We start from the raw sequence: 23450 nt of genomic DNA on the forward strand, positions 1-23450 counted from the left end.
AAGTGAAACTGAAGAGAATAGCTTTTAGGAAGTCAGTGACTGCATCAAATGTAATAACATTTGTATTATAGGAATCACAGAAGAAAAAGAGGAAGAAAAGGTGGCAGAAATTTTATTTGAAGAAATAATAGCTGAAAACTTCCCTAATTTGGAGAAGGAAACAGACATCCGGATCCAGGAGGCACAGAGAATCTCCATCAAAATCAACAAAAGCAGATACACATCAAGACATTTTGCAATTAAAAAAAGGATGTAAAATATGACACCATATACTTAAAACGTGGGGAGGAGAGGAGAAAAGAATGGGTTCAAACCTAAATGACTATCAACTTAATACAGACTAATGTAAGCAGAAGATGATATACACACACCTAATGGTAAACACAAATGAAAAACCACTAACAAATATGAGAAAAATAAAGATAAATAAATGCAGATATATCACTAAAGAAAACCAGTAAACCCTGAAAGAGAGAAAGACAACACAGGATTGGAGAAAATCTTTAGAAACAACCACATAACAAGTCATAAAATGGCAATAAATACATATCTATCAATAATACTTTAAATGTTAATGGAATAAATGCTCCAATCAAAAGGTATAGAGTAACACAATAGATTAAACAAACAAAACAAATCAAAACAAAAAACAAGATCCATCGATATGCTGCCTACAGTTGACTGACTCATTTCAGACCTAAGGACACCTGCAGATTGAAAGGAGGGGATGGAGAAACATTTACCATGCAAATAGATATCAAAAGAAATTCAGAGTAGCAATACTTATATCAGACAAACTAGATTTTGAAACCAAGAATGTAACAAGAGGTGAAGAAAGACACTGTATCATAATAAAGGGGACAATCCAGCAAGAATATCTAACAATTGCAAGTATTTATGCACCCAACATGGAAATACCCAAATACATAAAAAGGGTAATAGCAAACATGAAGGAACTAATTGATAATAATACCATAACAGTGTAGGATGTTAACACCCACTTACATCAATGGGCAGATCATCTAAACAGAAAATCAACAAGGAAACAATGACTGAATTGCATACTGGGCCAGATGGATTTAACATATATTCAGAACAGTCCATCCTAAAACAGCAGAATACACATTCCTTTCAAGTGCATATGCAACATTCTCCAGAGCACACATTAGGCCACAAAAGAAGCATCAACAAATTCTAGAAGATCAAAGTCCTACTCTGTACCTTTTCTGATCACAATGCTATGAAACTAGAAATCAAGAAAGAAATCTGTTAAGACTACAAATACATGGAAGCTAAATAACATGTTAGTAAACAATAAATCAATCAACCAAGAAATAAAGAAAAAATTTAAAAAATACATGGAAACAAATGAAAATAAAAGCACAGTGGTCCAAAACCTTTGGAATGCAGCAAAAGTGGTCCTAAGAGGGAAGTATATAGCAGTACAGGCCTACCTCAAGAAGCAAGAAACATCTCAAATAAACAACTGAATCTCACACCAAAAGGAGATAGAGCATGAACAACAAACAAAACCCAAAACAAGCAGAAAGAAGGAAATAATAAAGATTAGAGCAGAAACCATTGAAAAAATCAATGAAATCAGTAAACCTCTAGTCAGACTTATCAAGAAAAAAAGAGAAACAAAGCAAATGAATAAAATTGCAATGAGAGAAAAGAAATAGCAATCAAAATGACAGAAATACAAACAATTATAAGGAGTATTCTGAAAAACTAAATGCCAACAAATTTCACAAACTAGAAGAAATGATAAATTCATAGGAACATATGAACTTTCACATTTTCAGAATAGAAAATTTGAACAGACCAAAATTTAAACTGCCAAAGACACTGAAACAATAATAATAAAAAAAAATCCCAACAAACAGAAGTCCAGGACCAGATGGCTTCACAGGTGAATTCTACCAAACATTTAAAATGTCTGCACTACCCAAAGCAATCTACATATATAATGCAGTTCCTATTAATACCAGAGTATTTTTCACAGAACTAGAACAAACCATCCTGAAATTTGCATGAAACCACAAAGACCCTGAATGGCCAAAGCAATCTTCAAACAGAAAAGCAAAACTGGAGGCATCACAATTCTGAACTTCAAGTTATATTATAAAGCTGTAGTAATCAAAACAGTATGGTACTGACACAAAAACACAGATAAACTAGTGGAAGTTGGGGGCGGGGGAGCTAGAGGAGCCCCAAGCTCCCCTCAGGAAGAACTGATACCCCATACAGTCCTAATCCTTCCAATCCACTCCACCACGTGAAATGCCTCACCCACCAAGGGACCTGATTGTGCAATAAGGATTGTTCTTCGTGAAGTTCTGTTGGATGTAAATATAGTAAAAGCTCCTTCTGTCTTTTTCTTTATTGTTGTTCTTTTAATTTAAATTTTAGTTATTTAATATACAATATTGGTTTCAGGAGTAGAATTCAGTGATTCATCACTTACATACCACATCTAGTGCTCATCATAAATGTCCTCCTTAACACCGATCACCCATCTAGTGCATCCCCCACCCTCTTCCCTCCATCAATCCTTGGTATCTTCTCTATTGTTAAGAGTCTCTTGGGGCGCCTGGGTGGCACAGTCGGTTAAGCGTCCGACTTCAGCCAGGTCACGATCTCGCGGTCCGTGAGTTCGAGCCCCGCGTCGGGCTCTGGGCTGATGGCTCAGAGCCTGGAGCCTGTTTCTGATTCTGTGTCTCCCTCTCTCTGGCCCTCCCCCGTTCATGCTCTGTCTCTCTCTGTCTCAAAAATAAATAAACGTTGAAAAAAAATTAAAAAAATAAATAAATAAAAAAAAAGAGTCTCTTGTGGTTTATTTCCCTCTCTTCTCTTTCCACCCTCCCTTCCCATATGTTTATTTGTTTTGTTTCTTAAATTCCATATATGAGTGAAATCATATGGTATTTGTCTTTCTCTGATTGATTTATTTTGCTTAGCATAATACATTCTAGCTCCAGCCAAGTCATTGCAAATGGCAAGACTTCATTCCTTTTGATGGCTGAGTAATATTCTATTGTAAAGCTGAATATGGATACATATATATATATATATATATATATATGTATATGTGTGTGTGTATGTGTGTGTGTGTATATATATATATATATATGTATATATATATATATGTATATATATATATATATACCACATCTTCTTTATCCATTCATCAGTCGATGGGCATTTGGGTTCTCCCCATAGTTTGGCTATTGCTGACAATGCTGCTATAAACATTGGGATACATGTACCCCTTAGAATCCAGATTTTTGTTTTCTTTGTGTAAATACTGAATAATGCAACTGCTGGATGATAGGGTAGTTCTATTTTTAGTTTTTTGAATAATCTCCATACTGTTCTCCATAGTGACTGCACCAGTGTGCATTCCCACCAATAGTGCAAAAAAGTTCCCCTTTTTCCACATCCTTGCCAACACCTATTTTTTCTTGTGTTGTTATTTTTAGCCATTCTGAGAGGTATGAGGTGGTATCTCATGATGGTTTGATTTGTATTTCCCTGATGGTGACTGATGTTGAGCATCTTTTCATGTCATGTAGCCATCTGGATCTTCTTTGCAAAAATGTCTATTCATATCTTTTGCCCATTTCCTAACGGGTTTATTAGTTTTGAGGGTGTTGAGTTTGATAATGTCTTTATAGATTTTGGATACTAACTCTAACAGATAGGTCATTTGCAAATATCTTCTCCCATTCCTTAGGCTGCTTTTTTAGTTTTGTTTAATGTGTCCTTTGCTGTGCAGAAGCTTTTTATCTTGATGAAGTCCCAATAGTTCATAGTTGCTTTTGTTTCTCTTGCCTTTGGCAACTTTTCTAGTAAGAAGTTCTTCTGGCCGAGGTCGAAGAGGTTGGGCCTGTGTTCTCTAGGATTTTGATGGTTTCCTTTCTCACACATAGGTCTTTCATCCAGTTTGAATTTATTTTTGTGTCCGGTGTAAGAAAGTGATCCAATTTCATTTTTCTGGAAGTTGTTGTCTACTTTTCTCAACACCATTTGTTGAAGAGATTGTCTTTTTTTGATTGGATATTCTTTGTTAAAAATGAGTTGATAATTGTGGGTCCATTTCTGGGTTTTCTATTCTGTTCCACTGATCTGTGTATCTGTTTTTTTTTTTTTAATTTTTTTTTCAACGTTTATTTATTTTTGGGACAGAGAGAGACAGAGCATGAACGGGGGAGGGGCAGAGAGAGAGGGAGACACAGAATCGGAAACAGGCTCCAGACTCTGAGCCATCAGCCCAGAGCCCGACGCGGGGCTCGAACCCACGGACCGCGAGATCGTGACCTGGCTGAAGTCGGACACTTAACTGACTGCGCCACCCAGGCGCCCCTGTGTATCTGTTTTTGTGCCAGTACTATACTGTCTTAATGACTACCAGATTGTAATATAGTTTGAAAACTGGAATTGTGATGCCTCCAGCTTTGTTTTTCTTTTGCAGGATTGCTTTGAATATTTGAGGCCTTTTGTGGTTCCAAACAAATTTTAGGATTTTTGTTCTAGCTCTGTGAAAAATGCTGGTGGCCTTTTGATAGGGATTGCATTAAATGTGTAGATTGCTTTGGTTAGCAAAGTTTAACGATGTTTGTTCTTCTAATCCATGAGCATGGAATGTTTTTCCATTTCTTTGTGCCCTTTTCAATTTCTTTAATTAAGCGTTCTACAGATTTTAGAGTGAAGATCTTTTACCTCTTTAGTTAGGTGTATTCCTAGGTATCTTATGGGTTTTGGTGCAATTACAAATGGGATTGACTCTTTGATTTCTTTTTCTGCTGCTTCATTATTGGTGTAGAAATGCAACCAATTTCTGCACATCGATTTTATATCTTGCCACTTTGCTAAATTCATGTATTAGTTCTAGCAATTTTTGGGTGGAGTCTTGGGTTTTTTTTTTTTTATCATGTCATCTGCAAATTGTGAAAGCTTTACTTCTTCCTTGCTGATTTGTATGCCCTTCATTTCATTTTGTTGTCTGATTGCTGAGGCTAAGACTTGCAATACTATGTTAAATAGTAATAGGGAGAGTGGACATCCTTGTCTTGCTCCTGATGGTAGGGAAAAGGCTCTTAGCTTTTCCCCACTGAGGATGATAGTATCTGTGGGTATTTCATGTATGCCCTTTATGATGTTTAGGTATGTTCCATCTATCCCTACTTTGTTGAGGAGTTTTATCAAGAATGGATACTGCAGGGGTGCCTGGGTGGCTCAGTCGGTTAAGTGGCCAACTTCAGCTCAGGTCATGATCTCATGGTTTGTGAGTTCGAGCCCCACGTTGGACTCTATGCTGACAGCTTGGAGCCTGGAGCCTGCTTCAGATTCTGTGTCTCCCTCTCTCTCTGCCCCTCCCATGCTCATGCTCTGTCTCTCAATAATAAATAAGTGTTAAAAGATTTTTAAACAAGAATGGATACTGTATTTTGTCAAATGTCTTTTCTGCATTTATTGACAAGATCATAAGGTTCTTATCCTTTCTTTTACTAATATGGTGTATCACATTGATTTAATTACAAATATCAACCAGCCCTGCAGCCCAGGAATAAATCCAACTTGATCATGGTGAATAATCCTTTTAATGTACTGTTGAATTCGATTTGCTAGTATCTTGTTGAGAATTTTTGCATCTATGTTCATCATGGATATTGGCCTATAATTCCCCTTTTTAGTGGGTTCTTTGTCTGGTTTTGAAATAAGGTAATGCTGGTCTTACAGAATGAGTTTGAAAGTTAACCTTCATTTCTATTTTTAGGAACAGTTTGAGATGAATAGGCATTAACTCTTCTTTAAATATCTGGTAGAGTGCACCTGGAAAGCCATCTGGCCCAGGACTCTTGTTTATTGGGAGATTTTTGATTACTGATTAAGTTTCTTTGCTGTTTGTGGCTCTGTTCAAATTTTCCATTTCCATTTCCAATTTTGGTAGTGCATGAGTTTCTAGGAATTTGTCCATTTCTTCCAGATTGTCCAGTTTGTTGGCATATAATTTTTCATACTTTCCCTTATATTTTATTTTTTGTGGTGCTGGTTGTGATATTTCCACTTTCATTTGTGACTTTATCTATTTGGGTCCTTTCTCTGTTCTTTTTGATATGTCTGACTAGTGGTTTATCAATGTTGCTTATTCTTTAAAAGAACCAGACCTTAGTTCTGTTGATCTGTTCTATTGATTTTTGTTGTTGCTGTTTCTATATTATTTACTTCTGCTCTAATCTTTATTATTTCTCTTCTTCTGCTGGCTTTAGGCTTTATTTGCTATTCCTTTTCCAGCTCTTTTAGGTGTAAGGTTATATTGTGTATTTGGGACCTATCTTGCTTCTTGAGATAGGCTTGAATTGCAATATACTTCCTTCTTAGGACTAACTTTGTTACATCCCAAAGGTTTTGGACTCTTCTTTTCATTTCCATTTGCTTCCATGTATTTTTTTTTAATTTCTTCTTTTATTTACTGGTTTACCCATTCATTCTTTAGTAGAATGTTCTTTAACTTCCATTTATTTGAGGGTTTTCCAATTTTTTTTCTTGTGATTGACTTCAAGTTTCATAGCACTGTGATCTGAAAATATGCATGGTATGATCTTGATCTTTTTGTACTTGTTGAGGGTTGATTTGTGACCCAGTATGTGATTTATTCTAGTGAATGTTTGATGTACACTTGAGAAAAATGTATTCTGCTCCTTTAGGATGAAATGTTTGGAATATATCTGTGAAGTCCATCTGGTCCAGTGTTTCATTCAAAACTATTGTTTCTTTGTTGATTTTCTGCTTAGGTGATCTGTCCATTGTTGTAAGTGGGTTATTTAAAGTCCCCTACTATTATTGTGCTATTATCAATGATTTCTCTATTTTTATTATTGATTTATATATTTATGGATAACAAGTTGAGGGCATAAATATTTATAATTGCTAGATCATCTTGATGGATAAACTCCATAATTATGTTATAATGCCCTTTAATCTCTCATTAGAGTCTTTGTTTTAAAATCTAGCTTGTGTGATAAACATATGGTTTCTCTGGCTTTCTTTTGATGTCCATTAGCATGATAGATGTTTCTCCATCCCCTTACTTTCAGTGTGCAGATGTCTTTAGGTCTAAAGGCAGCATTTAGATGGATTTTTTAAAATTCCATTCTTGTACCCTATGTCTTTTAATTGAATAATTTAGTCCACTTACATTCAGAGTGATTATTGAAATGTATGAATTTAGTGCTGTTGTGTTACCTGTAGAGTTGGTGTTTCTGTTGATGTGCTCTGGTCCTTTCCAGTCTTTGTTGCTTTGGTCCTTTTTTTTTTTTCACTAAAAGTGTCCCCCTTAAAATTTCTTGTAGGGCTGGTTTAGTTTCCATGAGCTCCTTTAGTTTTTGTTTGTCTGGGAAACTCTTTATCTCTCCTTCCATTCTGAATGATAGTCTTACTGGATAAATAATTATTGGCTGAATATTTTTCCCATTCACTATGTTGAATAGTCCCTGACAATCCCTTCTGACGTTCCAAGTGTCAGTGGACAGGTCTGCTGCTAACCTTGTGTCTACCCTTGTAGGTTAAGGACCTTTTATCCTTAGCTACTTTCAGAAATCTCTCTTTATCTTTGAATTTTGCACATTCACTATGATATGTCATGATTTTGACACGTTTTTGTTGATTTTGAGGGAGTTCTCTATGTCTCTTGGACTTGAATGCTTGTTTCCTTCCCCAGATTAGGGAAGTCATCAGCTATAATTTGTTCAAATAAACCTTCTGCTCCGTTTTCCCACTGTTCTTCTGAGACTCCTATGATATGGATATTACTTTGCTTTATGGAATTCCTGAGCTCTTTAAGTTTCTCTTCATGATGTAATAGCTACTTTCTCTCTTTTTTTTCAGCTTTATTATTTTCGGTAATGTTATCTTCAATATCACCTATTCTCTCCTCTGCTTCTTCAATCCTAATTGTAACTATATCCAGTCGGTTTTGCATCTCATTTATAGCATTTTTTAAATTTCAGCCTGACTAGTTTTTAGATTTTGATCTCTGCAGCAAGGGTTTCTCTGGTGTATTCTATGCTTTTTTTCAAGCCCAGCTTGAAAAACTGTCTTACGACAGTTGTTCTAAATTCCTGTACAGATATATTGCTTACATCTGTTTTGAGCAAGTCCCTGGTTGTGATTTCTTCTTGACCTTTCTTTTGGGGATAATACCTCTGTCTTGTCATTCTGGCTATCTTTCTGTCTTTTGTGTGTTTTTAAAGCTTGTTATGCTTCCTGCACCTGAATGTAATCCTATATTAAGAAGGAGTCATACAGGGGCGCCTGGGTGGCGCAGTCGGTTAAGCGTCTGACTTCAGCCAGGTCACGATCTCGCGGTCCGTGAGTTCGAGCCCCGCGTCAGGCTCTGGGCTGATTGATGGCTCAGAGCCTGGAGCCTGTTTCCGATTCTGTGTCTCCCTCTCTCTCTGCCCCTCCCCCGTTCATGCTCTGTCTCTCTCTGTCCCCAAAATAAATAAACGTTGAAAAAAAAAATTAAAAAAAAAAAAAAGAAGGAGTCATACACTTTCCAGGGCCTGGCACTTCAGGAAGTGTTTCTAATGTATGCTGTATGCATTCTGCTGTTGCATTTGGCTGTTCTTTCCCACTGCTCAGTCCTCTGCAGCGTTCTTCATTGCTTGCAGTGGGGAGTGTTTGGACATTTAACTAGGTATGCTTTGATTTGTTTGTTAAAATAAGTCTGGGGAAAAAAGGTAAAAAAAGTGTAATAGAGAGAGAGAGAGAGAGAGAGAGAGAGAGAGAGAAGGAAATGAAATAAAAATAACCAAGCAGATAATCAAAAAACTATACGCCTGATTCCAAAGAAAAAGAAAAAAAAGAGAAAAAAAGAAGCCCGATCCCCCAAAAAAGATAAAAGGAAGAAAAACAAACAAATAAACAAATAAAATATTATAAGCATGATTCCAAAGGGGAAAAAAAAAGAAGAAAAAAAATAAACCTCATTCTCTTTCCCCCTGAACTGCTTTAGAGTGCTTTGAAGCACTCTATTTTCCATATACTTGGTGCATGTGGAGTGCTGCCTGTGCTGGTCTTCTGGAGGAGAGGCCCTCCATGATGACTCAGAGTCCGCGGTCCTGCCCCAGGAAATAAACAGTTGCACACACAGGGGAATGGGGTTTGATGCAAGTGATCCCGCCTCCACTGGAGTCTGCTGTTTTTGCTCTCTGAAGTCCCACCATGTTGGTGTTGAGGGAGGAAATGGTGCTACCCCACTCTCTTGTCCCCAGACAGGAGACCTCACAACTTCACTGTTCAGGAAACCCTCACAGAATAACAAGGGCAGTCAATGTGCCCTGTACCACAGCTCTCCTGCGTTTTTCCTTTGGCACCTGATTGGGATTCAAAACCCAAAATTTCAAAGGACTTGGAACCACACAGACCTGTCCCTCTGCTCCTGAATGGACCCTCTCCAGCGCTGTGTCTGATGTCCTTTGTCCCAGAAAAACAGTCCCATGTCTGTGCAGTGCAGTCCCATGTCTGTGCAGAATCTGTAATGTAGCACTGCTAAAAGCAGGAACCAGGTTATCTGCCCTCTGTGAGTGCCTTTGTCCCCTGCCAATGAAAGGCCCTTAGCTGGCAAATGGGTCTTTCTTCCTTGGAGAGGTATTATACCCTCTTCAAAAGTACTCCAGGAAAGGTAATGTTGTCTCCCAGTGGGACCCAGGAGATCCCTACACTACACTATGCACTCTAGGGCCATATCCTCCTTCTTCCCAGGAGCTTACACCACAGCTCTGTTTTGTAGAAAGTCTTGCACTTCTAAAACCTCAGAGTTTGAGGACCACACGTTCTTTGCAAACAAACAAACACCCACAATACTCATTATCTCTTGCTCCCCAGTCCAGGTCCCAAGAGGTTTTCCTCTTGTTTGAACCCAATGCTGCACTCTTTCAACTCCTCTTTCTTTATCTCCCTTTTGTTTCTCCAGGTAAAAGGGTTCCCTTCCTTCCACAGCACAGTTATTATACTTTCCCCTAATTTTTCTCTCTTCCACACACCTAACAATTGCCATGCTGTCTCCTTCCAACTGTGGAGACCCTTCTGCATGTCCACAAATCAATTTCCTGAGTGTTCTAAATGATCTGACCTCAACACAGGTGTGTTTGAGGGACAAGGAAATCCCAGGTTCCCCTGCCATCTTAACTCTTCCGTCTTTAAAAAAATCAATATACAGATCAATGGAATATAATAGAAAACCTAGAAATAAACCCACAGTTATAAGGTCATTTAATCTTCAACAAAGCAGAAACGAATATCCAATGGGAAAAAGACTGTGTCTTAAACAAATGGTGTTGGGAAAACTGGACAGCAACATTCAAAAGAAAGAAATGGATCACTTTCTTACACCATACACAAAAATAAATTCAAAACGAATTAAAGATCTGAATGTGAGGCCTGAAACCATAAAAATCATAGAAGAAAATACAGGCAGTAACTTCTCTGACATTAGCTCTAGCAACTTTTTCTAGAAAGGTCTCCAGAGGCAAGTGAAACAAAACAAAAATAAACTACTGGAACTACATCAAAATAAAAAGCTTTCACGCAGTGAAGGAAAAAATTAATAAAACTAAAAGGCAACTTATGGAATGGGAAAAGATATGTGCAAATGACATATCTAATAAACGGTTAGTATCCAAAATATCTAAAGAGGTGTTCAAGTCAACACCCAAACCAAATAATCCAATTTAAAAATGGGCAGAAGAGATGAATAGACATTTTTCCAAAGAAGACATACAGATGGCCAAGAGACTCATGAAAAGATTTCAATATCACTCATCATCAGAGAAATACAAATCAAAACTACAATGAGATATTACCTCACACCTATCAGAATGGCTAAAATAAAAAACACAAGAAACAACAAGTGTTGGTGAGGACGTGGAGAAAAAAGAATCCTCATGCACTTTTGATGGGAATGCAAATTGGTGCATTCTGGAAAACAGTATGGAATTTCCTCAAAAAGTTAAAAATAGAACTACCTTACAACCCAGCAATAGCACTGTTAAGTATTTACTCAAAGAACACAAAAACACTAACTCAAGGTATACATGCATCCCAATATTTACAGCAGCATTGTTTACACAAAAAAGAATGAAATCTTGCCATTCGTGATGACATGGATGTTGCTAGAGTGTGTAATATTAAGCAAAATAAATCGGTCAGAGAAAAACAAATACCCTATGATTTCACTCATATGTGGAATTTAAGAAACAAAACAAGCAAGCACGGGGGAAAGAGAGAAAAATTGAGAAACATACTCTTAATTAGTAAGTAGAAATGGATGGTTACTGGAGAGGTTGTGGGGGGGGGGGGAATGGAGGAAATAGATGATGGGGATTAAGGAGTGCATTTGTGGTGATGAGCACCAGAATGATGTACAAAATTGTTAAATCACTATATTTTACACCTGAAACTAATGTAACAGTGCATGTTAACTAACTGGAATTAAAATAAAAACTTAAAAAGAAAATTAAAAAATAAACAATATTGTGTAGACTTTGTGGAAGACCCATAATTTCAAGAACTGTTTCCAATAAAGAAGAAAACATTATTTAGGCAATCAACTTCACAGAAATCAACAGAGGTTTCACATTTACCAGATTGAAGTTTTGACTGGTGTCTGTGGAACAACTGACTTAATAAATTGACCTCAGCTTACATTAAAGGAACTAATACACTTGTGTGTTATCTAATAGATCATCAAAATTGAAGACCAATTAGTATCCAATGTTAGATGAGACAGATTTTTTTTTTTTTTGGTTCTTATATCTCACATTAGGCTATTCAGCTTCTTTAATATATAGTTCTATCATTCTTACCAAAGACTAAATCTTGACTTAGCTTAACATTCAACTTCAACAACTGAAGAATTCAGGGAAACCTAGTAAGGTGGAAATTGTTTCTCTTGGTGAGGAAGGTTTTTCTCATACATCATTATTTAACACCTACCTTTGGCCTCAGGGATCCTTCCCCATGAGGCTGTGCATTTCTTCATCTTAACCAGAGACAAGTTATATCTGTTATTTTGCATCCCTGTCTTTTATGTGGACAGCTGTTTGACCTGCCATGCTCCATCCAGGAGTAAGCACAGGGCATGGAATACAGTGAATTTTGGACAGAAGTTTTTAAACTACTGTGCCACCTGCCATGGAAGTTCTACATACCTTTACAATGAAACAGTGTTGAGAGTGTGTGTGTGTGCTCCCTGCTTCTTAGGATCTAAAGTGAACTGCAACTTCAAGTATACAAGGCTTCTTTGGGTCCTCATGTCTGCCAGACTCAGAGGCTTGCTGACACCTGGCTCTGAACAATAAGCAAAGCAAGAACGTTCTAAGTAATTTTGGCCTGCTTTCCAATGTCTAAGACTTGTTCATGGGTTCATAGTACTCACTTGGAATAGTTGTTTAACATGCTATCTCAATCTTGCATTCTGACCTCTGGCTTTCTTATAAGGCAAAGGAAGCACAAAATATAAATGTATAAAATATAAAAATAGGACCCAGCAGCTTGGTATGGTGAAGAACAGATTAACTCATTGGAATATTACCATATTTCATCACATCAAAGATGCATCAACTGTAAAGTGAACTAGTTTATTATGTACCACTCTAAAAGGGTGGGGAGAGCCCACAAACACTGCCAATCAAACCAACACCATGCTTTTATATAACAATTTCTATTTTTAATGTATTGAAACCTTCTTTAGAACTTATTCAGCTAATACTTAGTCACATTATCATTTCTACAAAGAGGAAAATGGGAAAGGAATAGGTTGTCAAAGGATCCCAAAAGTTTCTCCTCATTCAAAATCTGGCTCTTCATGGTCACTTTTGGAACCAGAATCATTGATGTCCTCATCTTTCCACATAGGATTTTCATCTATATCATCAAGGGCTGGTGGTCTAGCACTTCTTAAAAGAGGGCTGCATTACTATAACTGGGTGTTGGCACCCAGGCTGTAAGTTTTGATGTTGGCCTTTTCTTTTTTACCCCAATTTAACTGAGATAAAATTGACATAGACCACCATGTACGTTTAAGATGTACAGCATAAAGATTTGACTTTCATATATCGTAAAATGATTACCAAAATAAGTTTAAGTAACATCTATCATCTCATATAGAAAGAAAGAAAGAAAGAAAGAAAGAAAGAAAGAAAGAAAATGTTTTTTTTCCTTGTGATTGGGCTTTTAGGATATGCTCTATTAACAACTTCCAAATATGCCATATAGCAGTATTAGCTATAGTCATCATGCTGCACATTACACCCATTGGACTTGTTTATCTTATAACTGGCACTTTGTACTTTTTGACAACCTTCTTCCAATTCCCTCACCCTCGACCCTCACCTTTGGTAATTGCATATCTGATTTATTTTTCTATGTGTTTGGCTTTTGCTTTTGTTTTTTTGTTTTTAGATTCCCCATATAATTGTTATCATACAGTATTTGATCTTCTGTTTGACTTATTTCAAGTAGCACAATGCCCTAAAGCTTCATCTATGTCATTGCGAATGGTAGGATTTCCTTCTTTTTTTTATGGCTGACTATATTTCATTGTGTGTAAGTGTGTGTGTGTGTGTGTGTGTGTGTGGTGTGTAAGAAAGGGGTCCACTCTCATTCTTTTATATGTTAATACCTAATTTTCCCAGTACCATTTAGTGAAGAAACTATCTTTTTCCCAGAGTATTCTTGGCTCCTTTATCATATAGTGATTCGACTGTATATGATTTGGCTTATTTCCCGGCTCTTGATTCTGTTGCATTGGTATATTTATTAGCTTTAATGTAGGGATGCCAATCTTTTCTTGACCTTACCAGAAGGTGTCAATGGAAGGCCTTTCAGGCAACAGCCAAATCTCTTATTTCTTCCCCAAAGGGTCTGCTTACTGAAGCATTCCAATCCTGCACCAAGAATAGCAATGGAGGGTTGCAATGGAGGGTTGCAATGGCTAAGACAGGAGACGGTGATTGCATGATGCTGTTGGTTATAAGATGCATCCCAATTTCAGAGAAGTAAAATATGCAGGGAAATGTATGTCTTGGAGCCCTTGAGTCTGCTGTTTGCTATTTGTGTCATCTTAGGTGGCAGAAGAAAAATATTTAGAGCCCAGTGTTTGGAGTGAGAGGGGAGACATAACTCTAAACCTGATCCTCTTTAGCTGTGGGACTTTAGGCAAGATACTTAATTTTCTACAGATTCAATTTCCCCATCCGTTAAATAACAATAATAGAAATACTTCGTTATTGAAGTATTATGTGAGAAATTAATTCAAGATAGCTAGTGGAAACTCAACAAATATTAAGTATAATAATTATTTATATCTTTGAATCTGAGCTTTCTCATTTATATTACAGGGAAAATAATGATGGCATTTATCTTACTCTATCCACAGAGCTATTCAGTAAGTATCAAATGAGTTAACATTTTTTAAATCACTAAACAAGGCAAATATATAATACTTCAAAGAATTAGCGTGCATTTATCTGTGTCTCCATTGATTTATCCATTATTACAAAATTGTCTGTGTGACTTACAGGCGAGGGACAAAAAGAGATGATCTTCCTTCCATGAGATGAGACTTTCCATGTCACTCTTCTAACCATAAAGTGCTAAATATTCAAAAGTATCTTAGCAAAACATTATGCTAGAACAGTTCCATCATTCAAAGTACATCCTAATCTCATCCACTTGAATGTTAGAATACAGCATATTACAGAATATTGAAATTTTAGAATATAAGGATGCTTTCTGTCCCTTTTTATAATAATATTATAGTGCTGACACATATCAGGATAGCTGGATTCCAATGCTGTAGAGAACGGGCATAATCATTATTATATATTATTATTACCATTAATTGTCCATATTAATGGCATATCTCTTCATAATATTATACAGACGTTTTAGATTTTTACTTTCTAATCTGATGGAGGAAATGCAATTTAAATATGCTTTAACAGGGGCGCCTGGGTGGCGCAGTCGGTTAAGTGTCCGACTTCAGCCAGGTCACGATCTCGCGGTCCATGAGTTCGTGCCCCGCGTCAGGCTCTGGGCTGATGGCTCGGAGCCTGGAGCCTGTTTCCGATTCTGTGTCTCCCTCTCTCTCTGCCCCTCCCCCATTCAAGCTCTGTCTCTCTCTGTCTCAAAAATAAATAAACATTGAAAAAAAATTTAAAAAAATAAATAAATATGCTTTAACAATGAAATTTAATTTCTGTTCATTTCAGTACCCAGGAATTTTGGAACATTTGGGAGCATTGGGAGAGAGCATATACCCTATTATGCCAGCTGAAAGGTAGCGTTGATATTAAGAATAATTTTCTGTCTAAAGCAAAGAAAACAAAGAAGTATATATAAATAACTTAGTCACTTGTATAAAAAGAGTTAAATAACTTAGAATATCAATTTGAATTCTTCATTTACAAACAACAGAAACCCACTATAGTTCACCTGAAGGAAAGGGAAATTTGGGAAGGCTTTCAGGACTCACACAGGATGATGGGAAGCTGGAGCATCAGCCCTGGAAATGAGGATTCCTAGTGGCCTGAGTAGTAGGAACACTGGTCCCGTCACTTGGGCCCACAGGGCAGTGAGAGGACTCCAGCCATCTTCCCACACTCTGTCCCTCTATGTCACAGTGCTGGTGAAAAGTTTCCAATGTTTTGAACACACGTCAAAAGATTGCTGGGTAGCAATTTGAGGACTAGTGGATAGAGGCACTTCTTTGGAGCATGATGCTTGGATTAGCTTTTTTGGAATAAGCAGGTAAATTCCCAGAAGTGAGTGGCCTAAATGAAGCTCTGGTCACATCAGTCAAGGATCCTCCATTTCTTGCCCAGCTGGCCTACCCCTCCTACTTCTGGGTCAGCCCCTCCAATTGACATAGCCAGACGCATGTGGGTGGGAAATTTCAATGTGATTTTCCTAAGAAAAACCTCTTAATGGCTTCCAGTTGCCATCTAGGTAAAAATCCAAGCTCCTTATCTGGTCCTTCATAGTCTCTGGAGTCAGAATGTTTATGGCTGAAATTCTGGCTAAAACAGTTGTTATCTCACTTTCTCTGCCTCACTTTTATTATCTGTAAAAAGAGCATAGTAGTTGCTTGGTGATTAAAAGAGTTAAAATGCATATAATGTAGTTACAGCAGTGTCTGACACATAGTAAGACCTCTCTATGCATGATTATTGATCTTGTCAGTGCTTTTATCTTTATAAGTATCCAGTGAGAAAGGCATCCAGTTTAGTCTCAGTAACAAGATTACAGGTACCTTACGGTCCCACTGTGAAAAATGGTGTGTGTAAGATGTACACAGTGTGAGTGAAACAATTTCCAAGTGGGATGCTGTTGGAAATGAAAAGTAAATGTTGGAAGATATATAGTCAGAATTCTCCAGAGAAACAGAACCAATCGAAGACTATATGATAGAGGGTAGATACATAGATGATAGGTAGATAGATAGATAGATAGATAGATAGATAGGATATATATAGGTAAGAGAGAGAGAGAGAGAGAGAGAGATTGATTTATTATAAGGAATTGACTCATGCAGTTATGGAGGTGGTGAGTCCCAGGATCTACAGGGTAAGTCATGACCCAGAAGAGCTGATGGTTCAGTTTGAGTTCAAAAGCAGGAAAAAAAACCATGTCCTAGTTTGAAGGCATTTAGGTTGGAAAGAATTCTCTTACTCAGGGCAGGGTCAGTGTTTTTGTTCTATTTATGCCTTCACTCAATTGGATGAAGTCACATAAGGGAGTGGTGATCAGATTTACTCAATCTACTTATTTAAATGTTAAAATAGAAACATTCAGAAGAATGTTTGACCAAATATCTGGGCACTCCATAGTCCAATCAAGTTGGCACATAAAGTTAACCATCAAAGGTGGAGAAAATATAAATAAGTAGCAACAATGTTCTACATACAGTAATTTGATTATGGTTACCTTGGCAGAACATGGCAATGTGTTTAAGTACTCAAATTCATCATCAGCAACACATCAGCATTGAAATGTCATTGTTTAGGGAAAATGGTATGGGCAGGGTGGAATTAAATATACTAGCTATATCAACAAGGTCAATATTTGGATATATTATAGATAGTTTCTTTTTGAACTGCCATGTATATCAATTTAAAGTTTATTTATGATACAATTTGGAGCCAGAAATCTTGCAGATCTAAATGTGAAATATTCATAGGGTTAATAAAAAAACCCATTCCAAACTGAATTAATAATGATGGAGTTAACTAAGGTAATAATTAGGAAATTAATAAAAATTAATAGAAACTCAAACCTGGCTAGAACACTGATAAGAGCATCTTTGTCCTGAACATAGCAGAGATCATGTAGGAAATGTTGCAAAGTAAAGTAGAGGTCTGAAACACTGCCAGGTATTAAATAACGAAACTTCTCAATCCTAACAATATGATCTAAATCTGCTAGATTTTCGGTAACTAGTGCTTAGTGTAGAAAAAAAATAAAAATCAGTGTAACTTCATGCCATTTGCAACAAGAACCAAGAATGAACTTGCATTTTGGCCTTAGGTTGAAGGGAATCTGAAATGAACTTTTTACCCACCAATGGGCAAAACAGATCTCCCACATGCCAGAGAGATTTGGGAAATAGTGTATGAGTCGTTGAGCCAGACTCACTTTATATTTAAATATATCAGTAGGATAATTAGTTCAAGAAGTAATGGACAATTAGTTTGAGGACTTTTCATCCACTTAAGCCCCAATATTTGCTATTTTTATTGGCTATTAGCAAATCAAACCCAAAAGAGAGGGGGGAGAGGGAGGCGAGAGAGGAAAAAAGAAAATTTGAGAAGGAAATGAGAAGAAAGAAGGCAGAAGAATTCAGAAGGGAGAAGAGAGGAGAGGAGGAAAAGGGTCTTGTATTTATATCACTGACATCAGAAGGCATCATGTAGGAATCCTTGATATTACTGCTTTCTCTAGGAAGAATTTAAGCAGGACCAGTAAGAATTGCCATGGCATTCACAATAGGACAGCTCCCCAGACTTCTCCATCAGGAGCCATCTGGGGATTCAGAGGTGGGATTCAGGGTTCCCTGAAAGTCTCAGCCACTTATATCCTTTACTGCATACCCAGCTCAAAGGTCCTCCCTTTTTTTGAATTTTAATCCCGCTTAGTATACAGTACTATATTAGTGAGGTCCTTCTTGATTTCCCTCACCAAAGTAATCACTTCCCCCTCAGAGCTTTTGAGCACATTTTTGCTTTTCTACTATTAGACATATAATGAGGATATTTTTAGAAATAAAAAATTCCCCAAGGAGTTTTTCCAGCATTTGAATGTAAGTATTTGTATGCAAGTACATAAGGACATGCTGACTAATGCAGTTAATTTTATTTTATTTGTAGTTATGTATTTCTATAAACCTTTTTCAATCTCTTAGAAAGAAGGCTAGTATAAATAAAAAAGGTAACTAATCTAAGCATAGAAGAAGTCTTACAGAGAAAATTTTTTACATATTTTACATTTTTTAATGTTTTTTACATTTTTTATGTTTTTTACATTTTTACGTATTTACATATTTTACATATTTACACTTTTAATGCTTTACACATTTAATATATTCTGTTGCATGAAATTTGATACTGTCCTGGAAAAGCCAGATGATTTTTCAAATTATGTGACCGTGTTTTACATTGCACAAGTTATGCCCATGTCTGCTTTTTCTTCCGAATTCTCAACAAACTACCTTTAATTCTGACTGTAATAATAGGCTAACTGGGCAGTTTAACCTTAACAACTGATTTTTCTGCCACTCTGAGAATTAGCTCCAGGCTAATTAACAAGTCATGTAGGTTTTAACTCTGGCCATGCATTCAAACCCTGTGGTCACTCCACTAACCGACAAAATTTTACTTGATTCCTTTTGAAAAGGTTCTCCAACTGATAAGATCCACCCCTTTTTTCTTCCCCTATGTCACTGGTAAAGGAATAAACCTTTGAGAGAGAGCAATGTCTCAGGGGGTTGAGTCTGCCAACTGCGCTCAAATTCTGAAGATTCATAGGCACCTGGGTGGCTCAGTCGGTTAAGTGACTGCTCTTGATTTTGGCTCAGGTCATGATCTCACAGTTCATGAGTTCAAACCCTGCGTTGAGCTCTATAGTCACTGAGCAGAGCCTGCTTCAAATCCTCTGTCTCCCTCTTTCTGGCCCTCTTGTGTTCTCTCTCTCTCTTTCAAAAATAAATAAAGTATTATTATTATTTTTAATTCTAAAAGTTCATAGTAGGGTCCCCTTAGCCATCACCATTGAGATGTTGTGCTATATCCACACCAGGGAAGCCTCCCTCTCTTGTTTGTTTTGTGAAACATTGAAGAATGCTGTCTTACACGAATAATTAAAACGTTTATAAGATGTAAATGAACTCCAAGAATTATCTCAGGCTGACTGAGATCTTGAGCAGTAAATTTATCAACTCCAGGAGGTGTTTGCTTCTCTTTGAAATATAAGTAACTGGGATGGATGCTCTCAAAGTTTCCTTCACCAGAACAGCAGAAACACCAGAAAAGCATTTTTGAGAACTAGGGTGAAATATAAAGATAGGATAATTAGAGTAATATTGCCTTTTATGGGACAATGGTATAGCTACATGGGGTTCCATGTGTAATGGTTAGCTCTAGATTGTGAAATGCACTTACGGTGCAAACTTAACAAACTTACATTTTGGGTATGACTATTCACAAATGAATAAGTTGTATTTTTAATTCAGAGCTTATAAATATAGGTAGGGGAAAAAAGTGAACTCATATAATTTTCTTATCAAATTTATTTGTTTCTTGGTTTATGTACTTTAGGCCCTGGGAACCTACATAATTTGTAAAATACAATGTTCTTCCTCTTGTGTGCCTTGGCAAGCTTATTCTTCCCCCAGAGGGCTCTCTTCTGTCATTCATTCCTCTTTTGCTCTTTCCTCAGTCCTATTATGGCTCACTTCCGTCATTATATTCAGACATTTAAATGCCTCTTTAAACCAGACACTAATGTTGCTAAGCAAAGGCACTCATGCAGGCTACCCTCAGAGCTGGTTCTTTAACCAGCCCTTCAAGATTCCAAGCTCACATGTCCACCTTCCAGTTTCAGGGTCCCAGTGCAATTAAGGGAAAAGAAGACACCTTTTATCCCACACATCTAAATGTCTAAGACAGAATTTAGTTGCAGTTTAAAAAAATCATACTAGCTGTTTTCCTTCCGATGTAGCCTCTGATTGTCGCCACCCTTGGACAATCATTCTCTGAGCCTGGTGTCTCTTCACCATTTGATTTCCATAGAGCTTTGCAGTTGTGTGTCTTCTTCAACCTAACTTGGGGCCATGGATGAATGTGTGTGTCAGCTGCTTCATCGCATGAGCACAAAGACACTAGAGTCTGTCCTTAAAGTTTTATCTTTGAACAAACCAAATTATACTGGCATGAATCACAGACTCACAAACTCAGATAAAATTGAGCAGCATACTGGAACATTCTAAACCAGTGGCGACGTGACCGTCATGAGACTGTGGTCAAATGCACTGAAAATTTATTTAAAAGGAGAAGAAAGGTTTTAAAAAAAGAGAAAAAAATGTTTCTGAATTATAGGGGTGAAAAATACAGTACATTTTAACTATTTAACAAGCCTGACATCTAGTGGCCACCTAGTATTTCTCAGGAGGCTGACAGAGGCAGATGTTCAAGTTCACAGAAGTGTTGGGTATACATTTTAAGCATAGTTCTGACTGACAGATTCAGTGAAACTGCAGTATAAGGTGAAGGATGGAAATTATGAAAATCACTCTGAAGTCTATTATACCCGTTTATAAGCAGAAAACTTAATTTATGGCAACTCAAAGATGTAATTTCTAGGCAGTCACTTCACAAGGAAGAGAGGGACAGCAAAATGAGAATGCGCATGGAGTAGTACATATCAGTTACTAACAATCTTAATAATAACTATTTTACATGATACTAGGGGACAGATTTCACACTGAATGCTTCAAAGATCATCGTCTTCCTAGCAACCTCAAAAAAATAAATATTACAATATTTATAGCTGATAGAACTGATGGGCTAAGTGACTTGCTGAGTTGCCCAACTTCTTATGACAAAAATTAGTAGACCCAAATTGCTGCCCTAAATACTTTACTGGCTATTATAGTTCAAGGCAGAGGGAGTGAGTAAGAGTGCTTTTTCTTTTCTGAATGAATAAATTATTATGGGTCATCTATCTATAAAATTGAAGACAACTAAAAGGAAAAAAAAAACCTCTACCTTAGTATAGAATTCTAGAATTGCGTGTTATTCAATTAATGTATGTATATCAGTGACATTAAATTCTCTTTTTGATCCCGTTTGCTTTTTTTCCTTTAAGACATCATAATTTCCAGCTGGAGGCTATATTTGAATAGAAAGGGCAACCAAAGAAATCCTTAATCCCTTCACATCCCCGTTTTCTGACGAGAGAGAGAGCAGACTCCAACAAGACATAGACTGCTTGTCCTTTGAAGTAATGCTGACCCTTCCCTCTTGCAGAAGCCTTTGGGCAGCTCTTTGTCATGACGTATGATTGCCAAGGACACTGCTCTAGACATTCTTCTAACCTCAGCCAAGCCCTCCCGAAGCTTGGTGACTGCCTCTAAGATTTTAAATTTATAGATCATGGGCCCCGGGTGATAAGCACACTGCACCTTAAGATCATTTGCAGACTGAGGTTTGAATCACTGTGGAAGGTGGATGATATTATTCAGTTTGTGTCTCACAGTTTCTGGGAGAACTCTTCTGAATCCCTGAAATGTCTAAGAGCCTACCCAGAGGATCCTCCCAGATCCCTTATCTGAGTCAGAAATCTCTAAAAAGTTAGAAAGAGGCTTCCAGGGGCAGCATGATCCAAAAGGGCACTGAGCAAATGACTTAAGACATGTGCACAAGTGTGATAACAAGGGACGGGTGTGTGGTGACATCCAGGAGGTAACAGGTGTCCAGAAATTCACTGAGCTCTGGCACTGTCACTGTCTACAACAGTCATTGGTTGTTCAACAACAAGCTAAACAGGAGTTCTTTGTACAAAATGAAATACCAGAGCAGGAAATTGGCAGGCCTGGGATCAGGACAGACAGAAAATGTCTCTCTTGTCCCAGGCCAGGATGTTGCTTCACGTTAGAGGCTGACCGGGCACTTGTCAGCCGCCTGACAAGGCGGTGCCTTGCAGACAATGTCTGTGAAGCTGTTTGCTCGAAGAGCTGTGCGGCTGCAAGCTCACGTAGTGGCAGCCCAGCCTGGGGTCAGGGAGCAACATTCCTAATAGGGAGGGATTTCTTGACCCATACATGCTGCAAAGGTCAGACCTCTACAACCAGGGGTGGCATTGGCTAGGTCACCGGTGGGCGAACCAGGCTGCCAGAGATGTTTCCAGTAACCAGCCCTTGCAGCAGCAGCAGCCACAACCCTGAAAAACACCAACATGTCCCTGATGAAATGGAAAGTATCTAGGAATGAGCCTTTGTTCTGAGAATTATCCATGAGGCTTTGGTACTGATGATCTCGGCAAGGTGGGGCTTTCAAGAGGGAGAAAGGTATTCAAACGAGAACAGGATAACAGCTTAGGGACGTTTAAATTCAAACATATAAATAGATGTCGCTTGACTTTATGCCTAAAGTAGGTGGAGCGGGATGATACTTAGAATCCCATGATAAGCCTGTTCAAAATCATCAATACTTTGACGTGCCACCTCCAAACTTTCTGTGTTCACGCGCTCACTCAGAGGAGCTGTGACCGAGAAGGTGTTTTCAGGTGCTTTCTATTCTAATTACTGCTTGGCTTCCAGCTATGGGGGTTGGCAAGCATTAGACTCGTGGGCTAGAGGCTCTCACTCTAATAACAAGTTTTAAGGAGGGAAGGTAGAAATATAAAATTTCTTTCTCTGGATGCGTTTGTCTTCTTTGACATTTTTTAAAACGTTTTTTTCGGGGCGCCTGGGTGGCACAGTCGGTTAAGCCTCCGACTTCAGCCAGGTCACGATCTCGCGGTCCGTGAGTTCGAGCCCCGCATCAGGCTCTGGGCTGATGGCTCGGAGCCTGGAGCCTGTTTCCGATTCTGTGTCTCCCTCTCTCTCTGCCCCTCCCCCGTTCACGCTCTGTCTCTCTCTGTCCCAAAAATAAATTAAAAAAAAAAAAAAAACGTTGAAAAAAAATTAAAAAAAATGTTTTTTTCATTCATTCGAAGTACCAGGGATATATATATATACCTTTATTCTTGAAGTATGCACCTCTGACCCTGCCCTTGTCCTGACCACATGCTGAAAAAAAAGATACCCGGAAGAAAGTAAGATAAAGTGAAAAATTCCTCTGTAGTATAATTTTTTTCCTATTTACAGTGACAGTACAGGAGGGCTGAGA

Source organism: Felis catus, chromosome F1 (genome assembly GCF_018350175.1).
Source record: "Felis catus isolate Fca126 chromosome F1, F.catus_Fca126_mat1.0, whole genome shotgun sequence".
NCBI lineage: Eukaryota > Metazoa > Chordata > Mammalia > Carnivora > Felidae > Felis > Felis catus.